The 24,179-nt window shown below is 42.5% G+C and overlaps 1 protein-coding gene across 13 annotated transcripts in view; it reads right to left on the bottom strand.

Moving 5' to 3' along the window:
* Positions 1-2,956: 2,956 nt before the first annotated feature.
* Positions 2,957-24,179, bottom strand: part of LOC138822647 (protein FAM114A2-like) — a 72,695-nt gene continuing 51,472 nt past the window's right edge. For 10 of the 13 annotated variants that reach the window (XR_011370589.1, XR_011370590.1, XR_011370591.1 and 7 more), the window contains 3 exons: positions 23,796-23,880; positions 14,559-14,776; positions 2,957-5,393 (listed from right to left, as the gene is read on the bottom strand). The gene's annotated coding sequence lies outside the window, so the exon portion shown is untranslated. Of the gene's footprint in view, positions 5,394-12,481; positions 13,473-14,558; positions 14,777-23,795; positions 23,881-24,179 lie in introns of those variants that run through there. The other 3 variants (XR_011370594.1, XR_011370593.1, XR_011370599.1) reach the window with 3 other exon arrangements.

Raw genomic sequence — 24,179 nt, 5'->3', positions numbered from 1 at the left:
GGAAGAAGAAAGAGATCAGAGATGAAGACAGGAATAAATTAGATATTGTGTGCTACTTGTTACAGGAAGAAAAGTTCTGATTTTACTCTAAATCTGACATGACCCACCAGAACCAATGTTCTTAAATTGTAACCAGACACACCGGACTAACCTAGAGAATACTTTTAAAATGTGGTGCTAGCCGGGTACTGGTGGCTCATACCTGGAATCCTAACTACCCCCAAGGCCAATATCTGAGGATGAGGTTTGAAGCAAGCCCAAAGAGGAAATTTGGTAAGACTGACTTTCAATTAACCACCAAAAATCTGGAAGTGATGCTGTGGTTCAAGAGGTAGAACATTAGCCTAGAACAAAAACACTAAGGGACAGTACCCAGGCTCAAAATTTAAATCTTCACAAGACAAACCAACAAACAAAATGTGCCCCGTTGTTCATCATTGGGCAATCTAGTTCAATATATTTGGTCTGAGCCTTGGAAATTATATCCTTAGCAAATGCTCTCCTCTGAAATTCTGCTTCATAGCCAGTTTTCAGAGCTCCAGCATCACCACTGTCTCCTCCCAGTTAGCACAGCAGCCTCTCACTGGAAATTTGAAGAAATCTTTTTAGTAATCATAAGAAATCTGATAATTTGTCCACATACATCAAATCAGTACTTGCCACATTCCACTATTCTGAATGTATTTAATCCCTTTTTGAGTTAATAAGCCTTAAGGATTAAAATCTATAGAATAGTTACTAAATTAATTCAACAATCACCATTCTTCCACCCAATCTTATAAGTTTATAAAAGCAGAGACTGCCGGGCACTCGTGGCTCATGCCTGTAATCCTAGCTACTTAGGAGGCTGAGATCTGGGGATCATGGTTTAAAACCAGCCTGGGAAGGTAACTCCGTGAAACTCTTATCTCCAATAAACCATCAGAAAACTGGAAGTGGTGCTGTAGCTCAAGAGGTGGAGCACTAGCCTTGAGCTGAAGAGCTTAAGGAAAGCGCTTAGGCCCAGAGTTCAAGCCCCATGACTGACCTAAATCAATCAATCAATCAATCAATAAAAAAGCATAGACTATACTGAAGTGTGCATATGATAATTTCTAACTATAATACTCTCATGAAATTGGGTTTTACAGAAACATCTTGATTGTTTGCCAAAGCAAAGAATAAATGATTTAAATAAGCTACCTAACATCTCAGAAGGAAAATGCTACTGGGTTTAGATCAACTTCATATACCCAGTACTGAGGAAATAAGTTTCAGAAATGGCAGAGGCAAAGTATTATAAAAATCACTTTATCATGAGGTACAACCAGGCTGCCTACATCAACCTTGCAGGAAAAATGGGATGAATGAAAAGCAACTAAGGCTTCTAAAATGAGCCAGTTGGTGGTGCTATATGCTTGCAATCCTCAGAAGCCTGAAAGCAGAGGGTCTGGATTCAAAGCCTGCCCAGGAAGAAAACCTTTTTCTCTGCAACCAGCAGATTGGAAACATCAGCTCTGTGCTCACAGCCCAGCTGGATGCCTTCTTCCCACAGAGCTTCAGACCCCCCATCTGAAATATTGTCAAATATATTAAAATATTATATCCTGTTTGGGAGATAATATTTGAAAGATATATCAAAAACATTTCACTGACTTCTAAAGAAAGAGTGAAAGAGGAAATATGTGCTCACTAAAGGATAAGTTACCTACCAAAATGATATTAATATGGCTAGATGCCCATTTGGAAACTTATCCACTCAGCCATCTTTCCTCACATCTTGTCAGTTAGCCTGAACTGTCAGATTTTTTGATGCAAGGGATGTGTATGAGTATGTAGGTTGTAAAAGTAATAATGAAAAGCTAGACACTGGAGGCTCAGGCCTGTAATCCTAGCTACTCAGAAGGCTGAGATCTTAGGATCCCAGTTCAAAGCCAACCCATGCAAAAAGACCCTTACCTCCAATTAACCAGCAAAAGACAGAAAGCTGAGCTGTGGTTCAAAAGGCAGACTACCAGCCTTGCAACAACAACAAAAGTTAAGGGACAACATCCAGGCCCTGAATCCAAGCCCCGGTAGTGGCGCTCACACAAAAAATAACCATGATACCACCACAGGATGTGCATATCTTAGGTAAGGATGCAGATGGATGGGATGATGACTGTATTGTAGCCCAGTCTGTGAAAAAACCTAGGTGAAATCTTTCCTCAATACATCTTCATTTCCCTCTACACATTTAAAATCACACACACACACACACACACACACACACACACACACACACACACACACACACACACACACACTTACATGGTTATATTTGTCTATATAATTATGTAAAATACATATCATACACACTTGCTTCCGAATTTTGTCCATCTTTTGGTTTTATAGGTAGTACAATATATCCAGGGTTTGGCTCATACTTGTAATTTCAGCTGCTCATGAAGGTGGGATCTGAAGATCACAGTTTGATGCCAACCCAAGGAAACAAATCCTCAAGATTCTTATTTCAATTAAGTAGCAAAAAGCCAGAAGTGGAAATGTGACTTAAATGACACAGTGACTGCATTGAGCAAAATAATCTAAGCAAGATACCAGACCTCCGTTCAAGCCTACGTACTGGCCCACTAGCACTCCAAAAGCCAAAATCCCCAAAAGACCAAACCAAAAACATGTCAAAATATTTTATAACTTTTGAAGCAAAATCCAATGAGGCAATGTAGTTTGTTGAAGATTTGGTGGTAAAATGCTGAAAAACCCCAAATTCCACATGTGTTTAAATGATGCAACAGACAAGCAACCAAGTAAAAATTTCCCAATAATGTTCCTTAGTATCCACTGGGACCCTTGACAAAGATTTTTTTTCTATGCTTTTCAAAAAATCAGTTAATTTTCAGTAGTATAAATCTTTATTATAAGTTATAGAAGTTTTTTAAAGTTCCAAAGTGAACTGAATGTAAAACAAAAAGCACTTAATATTACCAGTTTCTATGCCTCTGGTAGAAAACCTGTAATACTGTGGCCTTTATGAATGAGGAGAGGGAAGACTGGTCATGAAATGTTGGGAAGAAGAGTTTCCAATTGACTGTTTGAAACCCAATCTTCTGCCCCCCACCCCAACAGGCAGAGGCTTGAACTCAGGGATTAGGTGCTGTCTTGAGCTTCTTCTGCTCAAAGCTAGCATTCTACCACCTGAGCCATGGCACCACTTCTAGCCTTTTCTGAGAAGTTTGTTAGAGTTGAGAGACTTACAAACTTTTATGTTTGGGATTGACTTCACATCTCAGTCTCCTGAGTAGCTAGGATTATAGTTGTTAGCTTCCCATGCCTGGCTTACATTCCACACTATTGAACACATAAAATTTAATTAGGAGGCTAAGATCTGGAGAATGGTGATTCAAAGCCAGGCCAGGCAGAAAAGTCTGCAACTCCATCTTCAACAAGCAAAGAGCTGGACTTGAGCAGTGGTTCAAGTAAGGTGAGTATGAGCCCCTGATTTCAAATACCATTATGGGCAAAAACAAAACAAAATAAAGCAATGCCCCAAATTGAAATAATAAAATTGCTCAATACCAAAATAATGGTCATTAAATAATGGTTTGAAGAGTAGAAAACAAATACACCCCTCCATAAATCCACATATAAAAATCTTCCAGTCAGATACCGGTGGCTCAAGCCTGCAATCCTAGCTACTCAAGAGGTTGAGATCTGAGGATTATGGTTCAAAGCCAGCCCAGGCAGGAAAGTCCCTGAGACTCTTATCTCAATAAACTACTCAGAAAACCAGAAGTGGCACTGTGGCTCAAGTAGTAGAGTGCTAGCCTTGAGCTGAAGAACGAGGGACGGTGCTTAGGCCCAGAATTAAAGTCCCATGACTGACAAAACAAAAAACAAAATCCAAAAAACAAAAAACAATAAACAAAAAAGAAACTTCCACAAAATATTTGAAATGGGTGAATTTTCAATAAGGAAACAACATTTTTCTTTCCTTTTTTTTCTTGCAACAGCAAAAGAGATGGTTTATTGTACATGTGTCACACTTGGCCACAACTATGAACAGAACTAGTCCAGAATGTCACAGGTCTGGGGCACAGGACCATCAGGGGATGCTTGGTTATGAGCAAGGTGTGTCTTTCAGAGATGATCTTGGCAATGAAAGTTCTGGATCCACTGGGAAATCACAGCGGCATGCAGTCCAGCATCTCAGTGTCCCAGCCTATGGCATTCCTTATTCCTCCTGCTCCTCTGGCCTCGATGGGTGCACAGACTGGTTTACTTAGACCTCTGCCTCATCTTTCTTCTTTTGCCCTTCAGCCTGCGCATTCGCTTCCTCTACTTGGCTCTCATGGTGCTGTTTTTTCTAGGAAGATGGTGCTAAGGCAAAGAGCAGGAAACAACATTTTTCTACCTAAAGATGTCTGTGGGGAGAACAGTGGAAGAAATAGATTTATTCCCAGATATTTAGACTAACATGCCAATTCTGACATATCTATGATGATAGAGACTAGCTTTAGAATGATAAAAATAAACCAAAGGACTACATCCCAAAGTATTGGACAAGGCTAACAAAGCAGAGTAGGGCATCAGGGTATAGGGTAAGAGCTATGTAGAAAAACTAGTTGTTCCTACAATGAAAAGTATTACCAGGCCTAGCAATTCAAGTTTGCCAAACCAAGTAGATTTTGAAAAATAGTCTGTTACTTATTATATTAAAGAAAAATTTAAACTTGTAGGCTCTTCAACTTTATATCAGACAACCTAAACTTTGCTCAGGGGACATGGTACTTAATATTTGGATCATCAAGTGCCAATTGCAAATTTAATTATACAAATAATAACTACTAATAGAGAATGTTAATGGTTTCTTACAGATGGAGCTGAAGGTAAAACTGCTAAGACTTTTCCCACGGAAGAGACTATTCTTATTACACCTCTTCCCATGGTCTTCATTTTTTTTTTTAACAAAACTCGAATATTTCCACTTTATTCACCCAGATGTCCTTTTAACACTTCAAAGGCTGTTTTTGAGAAATAATAAAATTTTCAAAAGCACAAAAAATGCCGCCCAAGTTAAGAAGTTTTGAGATCAAGCAGATGAAAGGGAAAATTTGAGTAAGGAGCAAGTTTAGTGTCCTAGCCATGACAAAATCCTAAGAGTTAGTGAGTGAACACATGACTTTGCACATATCCACAGAATTGAGGTCACATGATGATTCTGGCTCCTGGTCCTCCTCTTTGCCTTCCTGGTCTGACACACCATTCTCTGGGATGCTGAGCTCTTCTTTAGGCTTTCTTCATTCCCCTCAAGTAACTCCTGCCTTATAGGCTTGCGCAAGATAGGCTTTTTCTTCATTTTGACATTTTGTTTAGGTTGAGAAAGCTATTTTTTTCTCCAATTCAATGCTGTTTGCCTATAAAAAAAATCACAATAAGGGGCTAGGAAGTTGGCTCAGTGGTAGAGCACTTGCCTTGCATGCATGAGGCCCTGGGTTCGATTCCTCAGCACCACATAAGCAAAAAGAAAAAAACCCGGAAGTGGCGCTGTGGCTCAAGTGGTAGAGCACTAGCCTTGAGCTGAAGAGCTGAGGGACAGCGCTCAGGCCCAGAGTTCAGGCCCCACGACTGGACCCAAAAAAAAAAAATCACAATAAGAAAAACCCAACTAAGACAAGCATCCTTGGTTAAAGGCATTCTAGGTTGTAATCTCTGAACTCTTAGGAGCTACTTTACTCTTGGCTTTGACTGTCTTTTGTCTTCCTTCTCAATCAAACTCCCCCCACCCCCACTCCTAGGGCTTGAACTCAGGGCTTAGAATCTGTTCTTGTTTGCTTTTTTTCCCCCTCAAGGTTAGTGATTTTCCACTTGAGCTGCAGCTCCACTTCCATCTTTTTGGTGATTAATTGGAGATAACTGAACCATGATGCTCAGATCTCAGCCTTCTGAGTAGCTAGGATTACTCAATGAATTTTCAGGAAGAGGCATCATGATGTTATGGGATTTCATGAAGTCATAAATATGATGATACCCAAAACCTTGAACAAGGATATTCTCAACTTCACCCTAGCATAACCATTGAAGTGAGGGATTTTAAACACTTATACATTAGTACTGCTCATCCTCCCCTCAGACTTCAGGATCACACATCACATTTGACTATCAAGCCTCACTGGTTACCTGGAACTCCCAACAACAGTTTCTGCTTTCCTTTTACTTGGAGACCTGAAACTTGAAGATTAGGATTTACTTTGTTCAATTTTGAGTCTCCTCGGTATTTTTCTTTAATTTTTGTTAATCAGTTTTTAACTTGAAGTGATACTCTGCTAAGATCAAGGCAACCTAAGACATAGCATATCATTTTTAATTGTCTCTTTGCTTAGTTTACTTTAATCAAGGGATTAAGAAAGCTATTATAAGGTTTTTGGTGGGGGTAGAATTGTGAGGGGAAGGGCAAATGGACAAATGTGGTGGAAGTACTTTATGTGCTCCTAAAAAAGTAAACAATGAAGGTGGGGGAAAGTGGCTCACAACTTTAATCCTATCTATTCAGAAGGTTGTAAGCAGGAAAAATCAGTGAGTCTTATCTCCAAAAAACTACCAAAAGAAAGGAAATGGGTTGTAGCTCATGTGGTAGCATGCTAAGATTAAGCAAAAGGAGCATAGATATGGTACTCAGGCCCCGAGTTCAAGACCTAGAATAAGCACAAAACAAACTAACAAAACCTGCTGAAATTGCTTTAAGAAGGGTCTATGAGAGAAAAATGGTTAGGGTAGATTTGATTTGGGAACATTTGGTATCTGTCACAGTATATGCGAATAGATCCACTATAGGTTGCTCTGGAAATATTATTCCTTGTTCCATTATGAGCTATTTGGATTCACTATTTCAGTGTGAAGTGATATTTCTTGAGAGAAAATTGTCAGTTTGGAGCCCAGCACTGCTGGATCATGCCTATAGCCTTAGCTGCTCAGGAGGTGGAGATCTGAGGACCAATGTTTGAAGCCAGCCCATGAAAGAAAGTCCATGAGACTCATCTCCAAAAAACTACTAAAACACTCCTGGAAGTGGTGCTGTGACTCAAGTGGCACAGCACTAGTCCTGAGCAAAATTAGCTCAAAGACAGCACCCAAGCCCTCAGTTCTAACCCCAGGATCAGCATATACACAGAAAAAGTTTAGTATGACTTCTGAACGAGGTTTTGTACCATTTTTCCATGAGTTCATTTTCAGACAGCACTATGTACTGTGGGAGCCTTATGTGTTCTGGCTTACATGGCATTTCTATTAGATGATACACAAAATTCCCTCACTCAAATTATATTCTTCAGTTAACAATCTATTATGGGAAAGAATTGAATTTCCCCATTTTTTAAGTACTCAATGAATTTAACAGTATAAATTTGTAGATTGCTATTTAAGTTATATTCCATTTCTATTAGTTTACTCTCTTAAAGTTCTTATTCTTAGTTTATGTAAGTATGTATGTATGTATGTATTTTGTTGGCCATGGGGTCTGAACAAAGGGCCTGGGAGCTGTCCCTCAGCTTTTCAGCTCAAGGCTAGTGCTCTACCACTTGAGCCACAGTACCACTTTCTGTTTTTCTGCTTATGTGGTTCTGAGGAATTGAACCCAGGGCCTCATGCATGTGAGGCAAGCACTCTACCATTCAGACACCTTCCCAGCCCCTCTTTGTTTAGTTTTAAAGTGCCTTTAATGACCTTTCTTATTATAAGATGATATAATTCTATAACTATATCTAGTTTTTTAATTGGTTGATGATTTCCCATAGATTCACAGCCATCAAAAGATACAAAGTATTTCCTTCACCCTTAAAAGAACAGCCAACTTCTGTTTCCTCAGAAGTTGCACAGAGGTTCTTCCTGCAGAGTATCCCATACTTATATCTAACACCATGTGACAGAACAGACAATAACAATGTCTTGTTATTCTGTTATCCTCAGAAAATAAAATGCTATTCAAAAAGACTTTGGACCTTTGTTTCCTCATGTTATTTATAATTTAAGGGAGCTCAATGCCAGACATTACTATTTTCTGTAGTTGTATGTTACAAGATCTACATTCATTCCCATGGAATGTTTTATTTTTGTTGGGTGTGGTGGTCCTTGTACTAGGGCTTCAACTCAGGACCTGGTAATGTCACTTCAGATTTTTGCTCAAGGCTGGGACTCTTCCACTTGAGCTACCTCACTGCTTCTGGCTTTTTAGTGTTAACTGGAAATAAGACTGGGTAGGTGATGGAGGGGGTATGACTGTGATACATTGTATCCATGTATGGGAACGTCACAACCTCCTTCTTGTACAACCAATACTTGCTAATAAAAAGAAAGATAATTAGAGGTCTAATTGTTCACAGTAAGTTTGTTGTAATTTCCCTTGTAATTTCCCTTCTTATGTCTTTCTCATTTTTTTCATGCTAGCATGTGCTCAGTGCTGACCCTTAGCTCTTTTTCTTATGGCTAGTACTTCAGCCACAGCTCTAGTTCCAGTTTTTGCTAGTTAATTGGAAGAAAGAAACTATCTGATATTTGTGCCTAGGTTGTCTCTGAACCTCAGTACTCAGATCACAGCATCCTGAGTAGCTAGGATTACAGGTGAGAGCTACTCAGATCCTTGTTGTCTCCTAAATTATCCCATGTCCATTTCACAATGGCAGTCCATTTCCATGGTTCCCAGCTTTGCAGCAAGAGCTTAATTATAATCCAACACCAAGTCTAACCTCACCACAGATGCTATGTTTTGTGTCATACTCTGACTATAGACACCCTTCTCCTGGCTGATGCATTGCAACAACCTAGATGGCTCTCATACTACGCCACAAGGATAGGAAGCCAGGAAACACTAGCTTAGAAGCTGTTAAATCAGAGGAGCAAAAAGATATCGTAGTGCATTCTGCTGTGATCTTATTCTGATTTAAACAGCCTTGTCATCTATTACCAGGAGTAGCTTTGGCATCACATTCTGAGTAGTGACTGGGTGTAAGCTGGTGTGTCCGAGCTGACTATAGTATTGTCTTGAGCCTGTGCAGACTGAAGAGACAAGCCAGTGCCAGTAGCACACACATTGGAATAACAAAGCAACCTATAGTTAGGCATTGCCACTCTTTGTTCTAGAGTAATGAATGAATGACTCTCTAATTTCTTGACAAGAAATTCCTGCAGACCCATATGCAGCTGCCTCATCAGAGCAAGTAAAGAGGCTGGTGCTGCCTGGAGGAAACACTGTGAGAAGCTGCCAGAAAGCATCTGTTTACTGGACTCATGGGGCTCCTCTGTCCTCTAGAATTAATGACAAATGAGGAGCAAACACCTCCCCCTCTAGGCAGACATACACAGGAAGAGCATTGCCACAGCACAACAGGGGACTCCCACGACATACACTTGATCTGTGCTGTCAGAACTGAGAGTTTTATTTTGGGGGGGAGGGTCCGGTTGTGGGGCCTGAACTCTGGGCCTGTGCCCTGTCCCTCAGCTCTTCAGCTCAAGGCTAGTGCTCTACCACTTGAGCCACAGCGCCACTTCCGGCTTTCCATTTTGCTTATGTGGTGCTGAAGAATCGAACCCAGGGCCTCAGGCATGCAAGGCAAGCGCTCTACCACTGAGCCAACTTCCCAGCCCCAGAGCTGAGTTTTTAATGACACTTCATCCCACAGTGCTCCCTAAAACCTTCATCCCAACCCTGCTCCTTTCATGTCCCTGACAATGTTTATAGGCATTCCACATCCAGACTGAAGATGTTCCTTCATGTTTGGAGTAAGTCTGATCAGACTTTATATGGATCCACTGCTCAGTCAGGACTCTCGATCCCTCCCATCCCCATTTTGATACTGTGTGTCTCTTGACCTATTCCTGTCTTCTCTTTTCAAGATTCAGTCAGGGCCGGGTACAGGTGGCTCACACCTGTAATCCTAGCTACTTAGAAGTCTGAGATCTGAGGATCGTGGTTCAAAGCCAGCCCAGGGAGGAAAGTCCGTGAGACGCCTATCTCCAATAAACCACCAGAAAACCAGAAGTGGCTCTGTGGCTCAAGTCATAGAGTGCTAGCCTTGAGTTGAAAAGCTCAGGGACATCACCCAAGCCAAGCCCAGAGATCAAGGCCTATGACTCAAAAAATAAATAAATAAATAAAAGAAAGCAAAAACATACAAAGCTCAGAATGGCAAGCAGCTGAAAACAGGATGGAATAAACCAACATTATCTATGACAGTTTTCAGATTATGCAGAGAAATGCCTGCATTGTTGAAGCCCAAGCCCATCTGATAGCTGAGTTTTAGCTGGCTGGCATGCCCATGATGCCAGGTAATGATATTCACAAGTTTTGTGATATTATTCGATGACACAAATAGGCTTCAAGTTGGGAAGCTGAAAATTTTCTATTGATCTAGAAGGAGAAATATATCAGGACAAGAAATGGGATTAATACAATGCCAAAAGCAAAAGGCCATCCAATCCAAGGAAGACAGAATAACTCTGTCTCTGAAAAGATGATTCTCTCAAAGGAATCCTGAGCTGAGTATGGTGGTCTATGTTTGCAATCTCTGAATTTAGGAGGCTGAGTCAGAAGTTAGGTTGAGACTAGCCTAAGTTCCATGCCAAGAGAAGAACACAAAACCAAACCTCATCTTACAAAATAAAAGAAGGACTGGGAATGTGGCTTAGTAATAGAGTGCTGGCCTAGCACATACCTGAAGTCCTGGGTTTGGTTCCTCAGTACCACATAAAGAGAAAAGGCTGGAAGTGGTACTGAGGCTTGAGTGGCAGAGTGCTAGTCTTGAGCAAAAGAAACTCAAAATGCTTATGAATGTGTCATAAACAATCGCTTGAAAGCAAATAAAAAACTTTCGAATAAAAAAAAAGAAACTCAAAATGAATGGTGTTAGGAAAAATGTAAAATTAATGAAATAACATCTCTCTCCCTCCCCTATATCCCTTCCTGCTTTCCTCCCTCCCTCCTTTTCTCAGTACTAGGGTTTATACAAAGGATTTCATGCTTAGGCAGGTGTTTAACTCTTAATCCACACCACGGCCTTTTTGTACTTTAGTTTTTAAGTTAGGGCATCCTGTTTTCTTCCCATCCCAGGACCAGCCTCCCATCTAGCTGAGATTATTGGAATCAGCCCACCTTGATGATTGTGATCAGATCTCAATTTTTGCCTGGGTTGGTCTTGGATTGCAGTCCTCTCAATCTATGCCTCCCAAGTAGATGGTACTACAGGAGTGATCTATTATGCTTAGCCTTTAAAATGATCACTTAGAGCTGGGCACAAGTGGCTCCTGCCTGTAATCCTAGCCACTCAGGAACCTGAGATCTGAGGATCGAGATTCAAAGCCAACCAGTGCAGAAAAGACCATGAGACTCTTATCTCCAATAAACCACCAGAAAACCTAAGTGGTCCTGTGGCTCAAGTGGTAGAGTGCTAGCCTTTAGCTGAAGAGCTAAGGGACAGTAGTACCCAGGCCCAGAGTTCAAGTCCCAAGACAGACAAAAAAAAATCACTTAGGAAGATAAAAGAAAAACTCCTGAATTCTCACATTTATTTAAATAGCGGCTGCCAGTCCTATTTTATAAAGCACTTATGGGGCCCATGAAGTCTTTTATTTTTAAAATACAATAAAATAGTACTAGAGCAGTTGGGATATTGTTCTGCCAGTAACACAACTATAAGAGCCTCGGAGGGAGCAAGCAAGCCAGCTACAGGCCAGCGCCGCCGCCGCTTCTTCTGAGCGGCAGTGAGAAGCAGCAAGCAGCCATGGCTGGGGCACAGGCTCCTCAGGCCAGACCCTGCAGACTGGGCAGCCCCTCCAAATCCCTCCAGCGGCTGACCTCAGGCCTCAAAGGCTCCAGCGCCGAGCTTCCTGGGCTCATCCCTAGGCTGGAGGTGCAGTGTGAAACAGCAAAGGAGCCAGCGAGACTCCTCCAGTGTCAGGGCAACCAGGCAGGAGTGGAGCCAAATGGCCAAACTTGCAGCAGCGACTGCAGCAGTTGTTGCTGCCTCGTGCAGCATGGGCCAGGGCTCCTGCAGCTGCTCAGGCACAGCCAGAGGCGGAGAAAAACTCCAGGACTGACACAGCCCCCTTCCACCCAATCTGCCTAAGATCTGGGAGTTGGAGTGGGAGCAGAAGGAGAGGGGTTCATATGGGTGTTGGAGGCATAGGCCTGCAAAACCCCATCTGAGCACCTTTGTGCCCTGAGGGTGCATACAGGCATGCATCCCTTCCTTCCAATTTATTTATTTGTGTTGGTTGTGGGGCTTGAACTCTGGGCCTGGACGCTGTCCCTCAGCTCTTCAGCTGAAAGCAAGTGCCCTACCACCTGAGCCACAGGACCACTTCCAATTCTTCTCAGGGAGGAAGGGACACCCTTTCCTCCATGCTGGGCAAAGGTTCTGCCCCGGTGCAAGACTCAGGTAATGGTTTGCTCAAAGTACCATTCCTGCTTCATCTACTTAACCACGTAGAACAATGCGTGGAGACCCCCCCCCCCCAATGTGTAATCACCTGTGCTTTACCTACTTTTACAACCTTGATTAGTGGAACTGCTCCACATTTGTTGACAAGGATTAGCTTTTTCTGTTTAAACTCTCATTGTCTGTGCTCCCATAAAACTGTTTAACTCTCTGCCCCTGACTGAAGATTTACTTCTCCTGCTTGTGTGCTGTATATAAGCATGTGATGTTTCAATAAATTTTGTCTATACCCACATGGTGTAGTCCCTTCTTGCCTATACCACACATCGTGTTCCCAGATCCCGCTGTGGAAACAGCAACAGATGGGGTTATGCCGGTTGATGCCTCTGACATCTCCCCCCTTTTTTGTTTGTTTAAGTACAACCGTAAGCAAGAGATCCTTTGCAGAAGGGATTTGCAGAAACTATTTTGGAATGTAGACAGCAATATCTTGACAAGACATAATGCAATCAATCCTGTAGAAACACTATGGGTAAAACTGTGCCACCAGGTATGAGGGTCCAATTGGTTTAGCACAGATGCAATTCCTCAGCCAGACCTTCATATCCCACCCCAGGGAGTTGTGCCAAGAAAGTCTCAATGACTTCCTGCTGTAACTAGTGGATGTCCCAAGTCAAATTTCCTTGCAAGACCGGAAGGTGGTAGTGAAGTCCCTGCCAAGTAATGTTAGAAGTGTTGAATCAAGTAGGAGTGATGCACAGTTTATTGAGCTCTAATCACACTTGAAGGTTAGCTGTTTCTGCAGATCAATTATCTGGTCTCCCATCCACTGCACCGTGTGTTGCAGGGTGTTCAGACGGGAATCAATGTCCTGTTTAATATTGTGCTGATGAGTCCATAGCTGGTGACAGTCCAGCCACTTCTCTACAAAGTCCTTGGTTTGGATGGAGGAATGCAGGGCCACTCCGGCAGTTGCAGCAGTCATGATGATAGCAGTCATTTCAAGGATCACAGCTATACTCAGACTCAGGAATCTCCTAGTTCTCTTCATCAGTTGCTGGAAGACTCCTGTCAACAAACCAACAGTGGGGCTCTCCTGCCAAGGTCGGGTGAGGTTAACAGGCACCCAGACCCCTAAGCGAAATCTTAATATCAGGAGAGACTGAGAAGGCATATTAAAAGAAATAGTATGATTTAAGCATGTAAAGAGTCCAGGCTGCGTGGGTTCTCATTGATTGACACTGTCCCTGTGGGCTAGTACATAGGAAAGTTTAATACAACCCTGTACAGTAGAAGAATGGTTCCTGTAAAATGTATAATTTGCCTCATGGGCCCTAGTAAAGTGACCAATCCAATTCTGGGTTGTATAAAATTGGGTGGCAAGTTTTATAAATGCCACTGCTCAGGCCCTAAGTGTCCCCTGAAATTCATATGTGGCCTACGAGGCACAAGGCCTCCATCATGTCAGGTGAGCAAGCCAATGGGTTCTACATGATTTATAACTCCATTGTATAGACGTCACCATCAGAAGAATTATTAGTATACCAATCACCAACATGCTTTTCAGAATAATTGGCAATGAAACATCCATGAGGACCTCAATCTATAAATGAGATGTTATCATTATGCTGTATAATCTTTCCTCTAGGGTTTTGACACTGAGACCACTGAATAGAAACATAAACAAAATTCAATAATTAATGTCCTGGCATACTAGGTTAGGTGGTCGCCCAGTCTTATTTGTATAAGAATGATCCTTACCAATAAAATTTAAGGAAATTGTGCTGAATAGCCCCATATGATTGTTGATTTTATCATCAGGCAAGATGTATGCCCATACCTGTCTTCTGGTTGGTAAGCAAGGTGATGTCCCTAAACACAGTGGTAAAGACTCAAATCCTAAGGAAATAATATGAGGTATTCCTTCCTCACCTGGATGAGTAGGGTCTGCATGATCCCATGGTGGAGGAAAATACGTGCTGTCATTTGTATACACCACCGGACCTTGGTCTAGCTAATCCACTAATTTTAACAATGGTCGGTGAGGGACATAGGCCCAATATGCATGTTCACTACTCACTGCAGAAGTATTCACAAGCAGTGCAATCATGGCCAAAACAGATATTCAGGTATTCTAGGGGTTTTTGTACTGACCAGGGTGGCTTCGGTCTTGTGTCAACACCTTATTCTGACCCCATGTTGGTGGGGTCAAGCTGGTTTTCTTAAGATAAGGATGATGGCTTCCTCGGGACTTCAAGCTTAGGTCTGCAAAGCTGCGTACTAGATCTTCCTCAGGATTGTGTTGTGTTGTTTTTGCTTCTCTGGAGGTCGAATGAGTCAAAAAGGGACCCAGATGTTGCCAGTGGATCCATCTGGAATGATAGAAACACTGTTTTCCCTTATGGGGCATTAGTCTTAGTCTTCATTGATTAAATTTTTTAAACCATATGGGAATAGATAGTGAGGTGGTGCTAGAGGGATAAAATGCTTTTCAGCTTTAGTGAAAGGATCACTTTGAGTGAAATTTTAAACATTTAGAGTAAATAAGGTTAAGGCAAAAGTTTCCCTTGGGGATTCCCCTTTTTTGTTTTTTTAATAATTGAAGCTTAAATGTTTTATGGGTGTGTAAACAGTTGGCATTAGTCTACACAGGTTCATTAAAGAAGTTTTACCTAGGGACTAACTTTAGTAAACTCCCCTAATATTTTTCTGATTGTACACTGGCTTTTAGAATATGGTGTGGGGTAGTTTGTCAAGGTGACAACTTTTTACTAATTACATTTTATTCCAAACTAGAGTTTAGGCATAATTTTTTAACTTTTCATAACTGTATGGACCCTTTTGGTGGGGGAGCTTTAGCAGCATAGCCTGTTTAGTACTTTGGTTTGTAAAAGATTTAAATAGTCTAGGATGTTTAAAGGTAAGATCCATAAGAAGTTCCACTTGTAGGTGTTCAGTGGCAGTTTTGTAATTGACAAACAAGTTATAAAAGCAGAACGAACACTTAGTGATTACAAATTGCATCAAGGCAAATAGGGTGGTTGAGTCCACACAACTGCCTGTAGACATCCTGGTATCTAGGCTGGAGATGGGGGCATTGCACCCAGCTTCCAGGCCTGGAGGTGGGACAAGTCTTACCTTGAAATCCTACGAAAACATTACCTCCCCAAATGGGCAAAAGCATTGTTTAGCTCCTCAAATAGCCTAGGTGGGACAGGCAGGCCATCCTTTGGAATACAGATGTTTAGTGTAGCTCCTGGTGCGTAACTCTCTACTTAAGCCCTTATCTTTGAAAATTTAACATTTGGTCTAAATCCTGATATAAATGATCTTTTTAGTAATTATCAGACCACAATTTTGTTTTATTTTGGTGTTTATACCAATGTTTCTCTGCTTACCTGGGACTTATTTGTCTCAGTTAAATTTGAATTTTCTCCTTCATTGTTCTAATTAATACCCTATCTGTTTACTTTTGATCTGGTCCTAACAATTTCATATTTTATTCTTAAACAAATTTATTTGGTTAGTGTCAGCCCAGAATTTTCTGCCAATTAGGGTTTTAAGCACATACAGAGCAGTTTGGATTTAAGCTATTCCCCACATTTCACAACCTCAGCCTTTTACAGCCAACTATTACAAATGGTTGACAAGTTCTTGCCCAGTTATGTATGCTTATAAAGTAGCTTGCCATGACCTCCAGCTCTGATCAATTTTAGAAGAGCCAAACATTATTGCCAAAGTCCCAGGAGTGCCTCTTTCTATGTTAGGGTAAACGCAACCTTGACATTTCCCTTGGTCACTGGACTTGAACTTAGTGCCTGAGTGCTGTTTTTCAGCTCTCCAGTGCAAGGATTGCACTTTGCCACTTCGGACTCCAAAGCAACTCTGCCCTGCCCGCTTTTTTGGCACTCTGCTGGCTAGTTAGAGATGATAATCTTTCTCTGCCTGGACTGGCTTTGAACTGCAGTTTGTAGATCGCTCACCTTTGGTCCTCAGCTCCACCCTCATCTGGGCCCCCTCTCATTTCTGGAGTTCCCTCCATACAACTGGCCTCTCCCTCTCTCCACCCAGACCCACCTGAACTCCCATCTACCTCACTTCCTTTTCTCTCAGATACTTTTGCTACCAGGATGATGATGGAGGTCATGTGCTCCCTCTTGGGGGAAATATGGCTCCTCTAATAAACCTTGTAATAATCTTTCTCCTTTGCCTGCCTGCCTCTGCATGGTCCCATAGGATGGATGTGTCTGATCCTCTTTCACTGGTGGCTCCATACTGGGATAGGTTCCCCAGTGCATTTGCTCCCCCTGCACTTCAGAAGGGAGTTCAAACAGCTGCCCTGGGACCTATTCTGAGATCCTTCACTCCAGTCACCAGAGGACCATCAAGGTAACTTTCTCCTGACTGAGCGCTCTACCAGCCCATCCAGCCCCACTAATTAATTCCCACTCCAGGGTAAGTGACAAGTTTGTCCGAGGTCGGGGTTTCTGATTCCAATATCAGTGGTAAGGCCACCTGAGCCTTTCTGGGCTAACTGAGCCCCACCCTCACCATCTGACCAAAAACTTGGCCAAGTGCTGGAATTAGCCACTAGGGGCCTACCATGGCCCAAGGACCCACCTTGGACCAACATAAGGACAGTCTCCACTGGTGGGGCCACCACCTATTTAGGAGCCAACCTGCACTGCAGAGGACACTCTACTCTAGGCACATGGCTTCAGATCACTTACCATGGGAAGGACACTAAATTTCTTTACATTAAGGCCACCTGGACTTGGAGGGCTGTTGAGTCCCCATCAGTTAAATTTGGCCCCACATTTAAAACTCCACTTCTGAGAGTGCTTGAGCAAGTAGCTCTCTCTCTCTCTCTCCCCCTCCCCTTAAACTCTGCCTCTTGCCAAAATTACCTGCTTGTAACCTCTTTCACAAGTATTTCATATGCTAAACGCTTTGGTTAAGCCCTGGAAGAATGTAACCAGTAATTGCTTGTTTCTACTCATTAGATAGAAAATGGGTGAGTTTAAGTCTAAACTCCCCGAAATAAAGGCCAACAAGTTTGGATATTACCAAAAGTGTATTAATCTTCTCTCTAGCATTGAGCAAGTGGTGGATGTGCCAAATTGGCCTCTTGGTACTTCAGCTTGGTACTACCCTTTCCCCCTCCCCTGTCCTGTGGTGCCATTATGCTAGGCCAAGTGTATGTTCCTATTGCCTCCTGTTCACTAGGTTTCTTGTTGGCAAAGTTTTGTATTTTAAACTGACCACATGGTTCCATCATAATTAGAAAAGTAGTTCCACTAAAATTTCAAAACTTTAAAAGTCTATTTTAAAATCTAAGCACGCTCTATAATCTGTGCACAAACATGTCTGTCTGTGTCTTATTCGACTATATGTAAGTGATTATGGTTTCAAGGTTACTCTGCCTACTAAAAATCTTTGTCAATGGAAGCTGTGAATTAATCTAAATTGCTTTAAAACTTTGTGACCTGACTAAGCCAAAGAAAAAACAGGCAGTTTTAAAAGACCTTGGAAAAGGACTTAAAAAAGACAATGTCCTTTACAAAGTAAATGAAATTGGTAACTAAGTTGGCTGTGAATTATGTCATTCCTATGTCCATCTATGCTAAGAGTTAACTATTGTACACTGACCATGGCTAGTAAACTAAAGCTAAGGGTTTCATTCTCTGTTTTCTCCCCTGTGTGCTGATCAACTTCAATTAAGATCAAGGGACCAGAGTAACTATGCTCAGGCACAGCTGCCTAAACCAGTGGCACCAGCCTGCAAAAGCCAGTGTAAACCAGGTCTCTAACCAGTATATGTAGAAATATTGCAGGTTACCAACAGGAGGTGCAACAGTCTATACATGCTGGGAGATGCCACAGTCTCTCTCAGACTCTGGCCTTGCATCTCACATGACCAAAAGCCTGTTAATTAAGGGTAAAACACAAGCCACATTAGATATTTGGTTCTGTAAATGTTCATCACCAGAAGTTAGACCATACGGGGTGTATGAGCAAAGGATAGAAATTGATTTCTATACTATTTTACAATTGGAGGTAAATTCCTAAAGGTAACTCAGACTGCAGAAAAAAAAATGGCCACTCTTTCTATTCACTGCCCACAGGACAGCCTACAGGCAAAGAATATACAGCCCAGTGTTTCAATGATGCATTTAAATGCAAATTAAAATAACTTTACAAAATGGATTTAAAATGACATCCCCCTTGTAAAAATTTGAGAAGTTGTGGAGAGTGGCTGGCCTCCCAGACAAGTTTAAAAGATAAAATTTTCCTAAAGGTTTATTTCAAAGTAAAAAAAAAAAAATAGGATTATTCTAGTTTGCCCCTAAAATTTTTTGTAACAGTTGCCGGAAGGCCCACAGTAAAAGATAGGACAAGTTTGTCAAATGTAATTTAATAAGTAAAACCATGCTTATAAAACTACTTCCAATGACCATCTTTGTTGCTTTTAGTTGGAGTAAAAGTGACTGTTTGTAAAAAAAAAAAAAAAAAAACTCACTGATCTGCAGTTCGAAGCCAGTCCAGGCACAGGCAGACTAAAGTCCCTGTGAGATTGTCATCTCTAATCTGCCAACAGAGTGCTCAAAGCTGAGTTGTTTTGGAGTTTAAAGTGGCCAAGTGCTAGTCCTGAGCTGGAGAGCTGAGGGACAGCACTCAAACCCTGAGTTCAAGTCCAGCGACTGACCAAGGAAAATGCCAAAGATGTATTTATCCCAACATAAGAAAGGCACTCCAGGGACCCTGATATTGTTAAAATATCCAGAGGCAATTGCAAACAAATGTTTGGATGACAAAAGTGGTATCAGGTCCTGAGTTACTTGAGCTTGGTCCTCCAAAAAATTGATCAAGCCAGAAGGTCATGGAAAGATAAGTTTGTAAACATGCCTATCACCCATGTTGGTCTAACTGGGCAAAACTTTCCAGAGATCTGTGATAGTGGGTAGTAAAAGCTAAGATTGTAGAATGTAAATCTCCAAACCCCTGTATCTGCTCAAAGTCCTAATTGGCAGTAACTTTTGAGCTGGTTAAATTCATCTGTTGAAAAGCTTGTAGAGCTGAGATTATGTTCCTATTGAGATCTGTCTAAAGGCCTACATAAGTAGGCATTCCTCTGCCAGACAGAAAATGCTTTTATAAACCAGGGTGTTAAACAGGCTATGCTGCTGTAGCCCAAGAAAAGGCCTGTACATTTGTTATAGGTTAAATGTTGTCTATAAGCCACTTTAAACAGGCTACCCAGAGGCAGTGGGCCGTACTTAGAGTGCCAATCAGTCTCAGGTTAAAAGCATCTACTGGGCTTTCTTTTAAAAATCTCTGACAAGTAATTGTTAGTCAATTGTGAACAAGTTATAGGTAAGCTCCATCTCATTGATCTCCTTGTTGCTTTAACTGGAAATAAAAAGAGCTTTTGTAAGAAAGTTCAAAGCCATCCTGGGCACAAAAAAAAAAATCCTTCTAAAACTCCATCTCCCTACTAATCAGCACAGAACCAGGACTATCCAGCCAAAGGCTGAAAGTGGCATTGTGACTCTAAGTAGTAGAGCATTAGCCTGGAACAGAAGGACTCAGGGACAGTGCCCAGGCCTTGAGTCCAAACTGTAAATGCCAACCAGGACAAGCTATCCCAGCAATGGATGTTGAGACAATGGCCAGGACAAAGTCAGTCCTGACCATGGAAAACCATGGAAAAGAGTAAGAGATGATACCCTAAATGGAGTCACTTTATGCTTTATGCATTGTTTCTGGCAAAACTGGAGCTTCAGCTTCCACCCCCACTACAAAGGCAGAGGAGGGGTCCCGCAGAGCAGTGAGGACCTCACAGATGAAGTCCTTCAGGGGAGGGGGCCTCACAGAAAAGGCTGCAAAAAGGGGTGTACCTCACTGGGAGGCCGCAGAAGTGAGGGTGCCTTGTGGGGGAGGCCACAAAAGAGGGGAGCGCCTCACAGGGGAGACTGCAGGGGAGGGGAAACTGCAAAGGCAGAACACAGAGGAGGAGTTTAAACTTAAACTCATCCATACTTTTACCTTCAGTTACAAGGGAGAGGGAAAGAGGGAGAGGGAAAGAGGAAGAGGGAGAGGGAGAGAGGAAGAGAGGGAGAGAGGGAGAGAGAGAGAGCCAGAGCTATCTGCCCAAGCACTCACAGAAGTGGAGTTTTAAATTTGGGGCAAAATTTGATTGCAGGGGCTCAGCAGCCCTCCAAGGCCCAGGTGGCCTTAATGTAAAGAAATTTAGTGTCCTTCCCATGGTAAGGGACCTGATGCCATGGGCCTATATTAGAGTGTTCTCCACAGTACAGGTTGGCTCCTAAAGGGGGTGGTGGCCCTGCCAGTGGAGAATGTCTTCATGTTTGTCCATTTGTATTCCTTGGGCCATGGAGGATGGGTCATTGGGCCAAGGTAGGCCCCTGGCACTTGGCCAAGGTTTGGCTCTGATGAGGGGAAGGGGGGCTCAGTAAGTCACAGAGGCCCAGGTGGCCTTACACTGAGATATCAGAATCAGAAACCCAGACCTCAGATAAACTGGTCACTTAGCCTGGAGTGGGACTTAATTAGCAGTGTTGGATGGGCTGGTAGAGCGCTCAGTCAGGAGAAAGTTACCTTGGTGGTCCTCTGGTGACTGGCGTATAGGATCTCAGGAAAGGTCCCAGGGAAGCTGGTTGAACCTCCTTCCGAAGTGGAGGGAGGATCAAACCCACTGGGGAGCCTATACCCACAGGGGTGACCAATGTAAGAGGATTAGACAAAAATCCATGCAAGGGGACCATGCAGAAGCAGGAAGGCAAAGGAGAAAGATTATTACAAGGTTTATTAGAGAAGCCATATTTCCCCCAAGAGGGAGCACATGACCTCCATCACTATCCTGGTAGCAGGAGGATCTGAGGGAAAAGGAAGTGAGGTAGATGGGAGTCCAGGTGGGTCTGGGCAGAGAGAGGGAGGGGCCAGTTGTATGGAGGGAACTCCAGAAATGGGAGGGGACCCGGTGTAGGTGCTCATACTTCGAGCTCAGGACTCTACCTGATTCTGGGGCCTGGATGAGTTGCCTTGATCTCTTCTAAGTCATTTACCACATGAGGCTTTTCTGAACTCATACATCACTGCAAATTGCTAACATTCCTCCCTAGCACATCACTCAATATATTTTTTCCATCATATATTTAAACATATTTATGTGTATACATTCCCTACCCTCCCCCAACCCCACACACAAAGGCATAGACCTTCAAAACAAAGCTTTTCTTTTTTTCCTTGCTACAGTGTCTAGAACCTAATAAACTCAATAGATACAAAAGAGTGAGCTGGGTACTAGTGTCACACCTGTAATGCTAGCTATTCAGGAAACTGAGATCTAGAATCACTTTTTCCATTTAGTTCCCATTTTGATTAAAATTTAAGCGTTAAAGGAACTTTTAAAGAGAATCAAGACTTCCTTTTTTCTGGAGGTTTCCTTCACTCCCTTTCACCTAGTCCAGCTCAACCTATGTCCCCCTGGGAGCTTTGGCATCCCAGAAAATCCACAGTCCCCCAGACCCCAGTTAAATTAGACAGAATCCAGCATTGCCTTTAGTCATGTGGTGGGCAGAGCAGAAAGCATCCACCACGTGTGCTACCCAACACCTCTAATCCACACCAGTGCCACTTCCATACTCCTAGCCACATGAGCAGCATTGTGTCACCGTCGCTTGCACTGGCATAGGCTTCCGTGGTCATCAGGACAGATGTCCTGAGAGTTATTTCATCTGCATAAGGTGACATTTCCTGGGTCCAGGTATATTGCTGATCTGGGAAATCACTGGCATTGGAGCAAGCCAGGGCTGCTGCAACCGCACTGTAGGATGCATCTCTCTGCAGCAAAACCTGAGGCCCTTCCTTCCTAGACACAATGGAGATCCTAGAAAATTCCCTGCTTGTCCCTAGATAAGTCCATGAATATATCTACAGCCCTCATCTGTCAGAAATGAACAAAGAGTACAGAATTGTTCAAGTCATTTTCCTTCTTCACAGAAGGGTGCACTATCATCCTGGCCCCCCAGAGCGAGACAGCACACCAAATGGGGGGATCCACTTGGTTTTCATCCCAACCTAGGAATGATATTGTCCCTTCTCATGTTGCTAAGGTGTCAGGATCACATCTTTGTAAACAATCGGTTACCAGGGTAATAGGGTCATAGAAGGAAGACAAGTCATTCTAACCATCAGTGGACCATCCCTAGTCAGGAGGCAGTGTACTTTGGGAGGCTATTGCTCCAAAACAAACATCCTTTTTACCTGTTAATGAAACTGCAACTCCACTGCACCTCACCTTTGTCATTACAACAACAACAACAAAAAGAAAAAGAAAAGGGTGTTTTGGATTTTCTTGTCAGGACTGGCTTGAAACCACAATCCTCAGATTTCAACCTCCTGAGTAGTGCCAAGGTTTTTTATGAGACAATTCTCTCAAATTAACCACCAAGAAAGAAGCAAAAAGGAATAAAGTCCAGGACTTGAGCTGAGGCTCAACTGGAAGATCATGGACAGCACCCATGCCCTGATTTCAAACCTATGACCAGCACATCATCATCATCATCATCATCATCATCATCATCATCATCATCATGTGAATAAAAAGACTGTAAGAGCCTATTAAGAATATTAAAATTGAGGGCTGGGATGGTGGCTCAGTGGTAGAGCTCTTGCCTTGCATGCATGAGGCCCTGGGTTTGATTCCTCAGCACCATATAGCAAAAAAGAAAAAAGCCAGAAGTGGCGCTGTGGCTCAAGTGGTACAGCACTAGCCTTGAGCTGAAGAGCTGAGGGATAGCGCCCAGGCCCAGAGTTCAAGCCCCATGACCAACCAAAAAAAAAATATTAAAATTGAGTGAGCCAGGCACTTTTTGGTGGCTGACATGTAATGCCAGTTAGGAGCATGAAATCTCAGGATGGTGGTTAAAAGCCCACCTGGGCAGGAAATTCCATGAGGCTCTGATCTCCAACTAACCAGCAAAAATGCCAGAAGTAGAGCTGTGGATCAAGTGGTAAAGCAACAGCCTTGAATGAAAAAGCAAAATAACAGTGACCAGGCCCAGGTAGGACTACTACTAATTAATCAATTAAATACAAATACACAAATAAAAATCAGAGTGGAAGATGAGCACAAAAGCCAAGAGAATTGCTGGTTTATACCTGGAGCTCAAGCTACACAAAAGACAGAACTTGAAGATCTGGGTTCCAAGGCAACCCAGGCAGAAAAGTCCCTTAGGAATTTGTGAGTATGTATCAGGTGTGGGTGTTGAACCCAGGGGTTGAAATAGAATTTTTTTTTCTTAAAGGTAGCATTCTACCACTTCCTTTCTTTGGGGGATGAAATGGAGATAAGTTTTATGGACTTACCTGCCTGGGCTTTCAACCCCAATCCTCAGATTTCAGGTGCTGATACAGTACTCTTATCTTCTATGAGATTTTTATCTTCCATGAACTGCCAAAAAAGTAAAAGAAGCCAGAAGTTGATCTGTGTGGCTCAAGCCACAGAGACTGCTTGCTTTGAGGGAAAATGAACAACAAAATCCCTCATACACAGTGGCCCTGCCCTGGTTTCAAACCCAGGAAGTGACCAGGCCCTATGTTCAAGCCCTAGGACCACCACCACCAGCAACAAAAGAATGACTCAGGGACAAGGACTAGGCCCTGAATACAAAGCCTAGAAACAGCATTAAAAATAAAAGAAAAACAAATTCAGAGACTGTGGCTAGGCTCCAGAGTTCAAGGGTCTAGAAC

This window comes from Dipodomys merriami, unplaced genomic scaffold (genome assembly GCF_024711535.1).
Source record: "Dipodomys merriami isolate MVZ:Mamm:240054 unplaced genomic scaffold, mDipMer1.0.p SCAF_1135, whole genome shotgun sequence".
NCBI lineage: Eukaryota > Metazoa > Chordata > Mammalia > Rodentia > Heteromyidae > Dipodomys > Dipodomys merriami.
The sequence above is the reverse complement of the archived record's forward strand: the minus strand, read 5'-3'. Positions and strand labels throughout refer to the sequence as shown.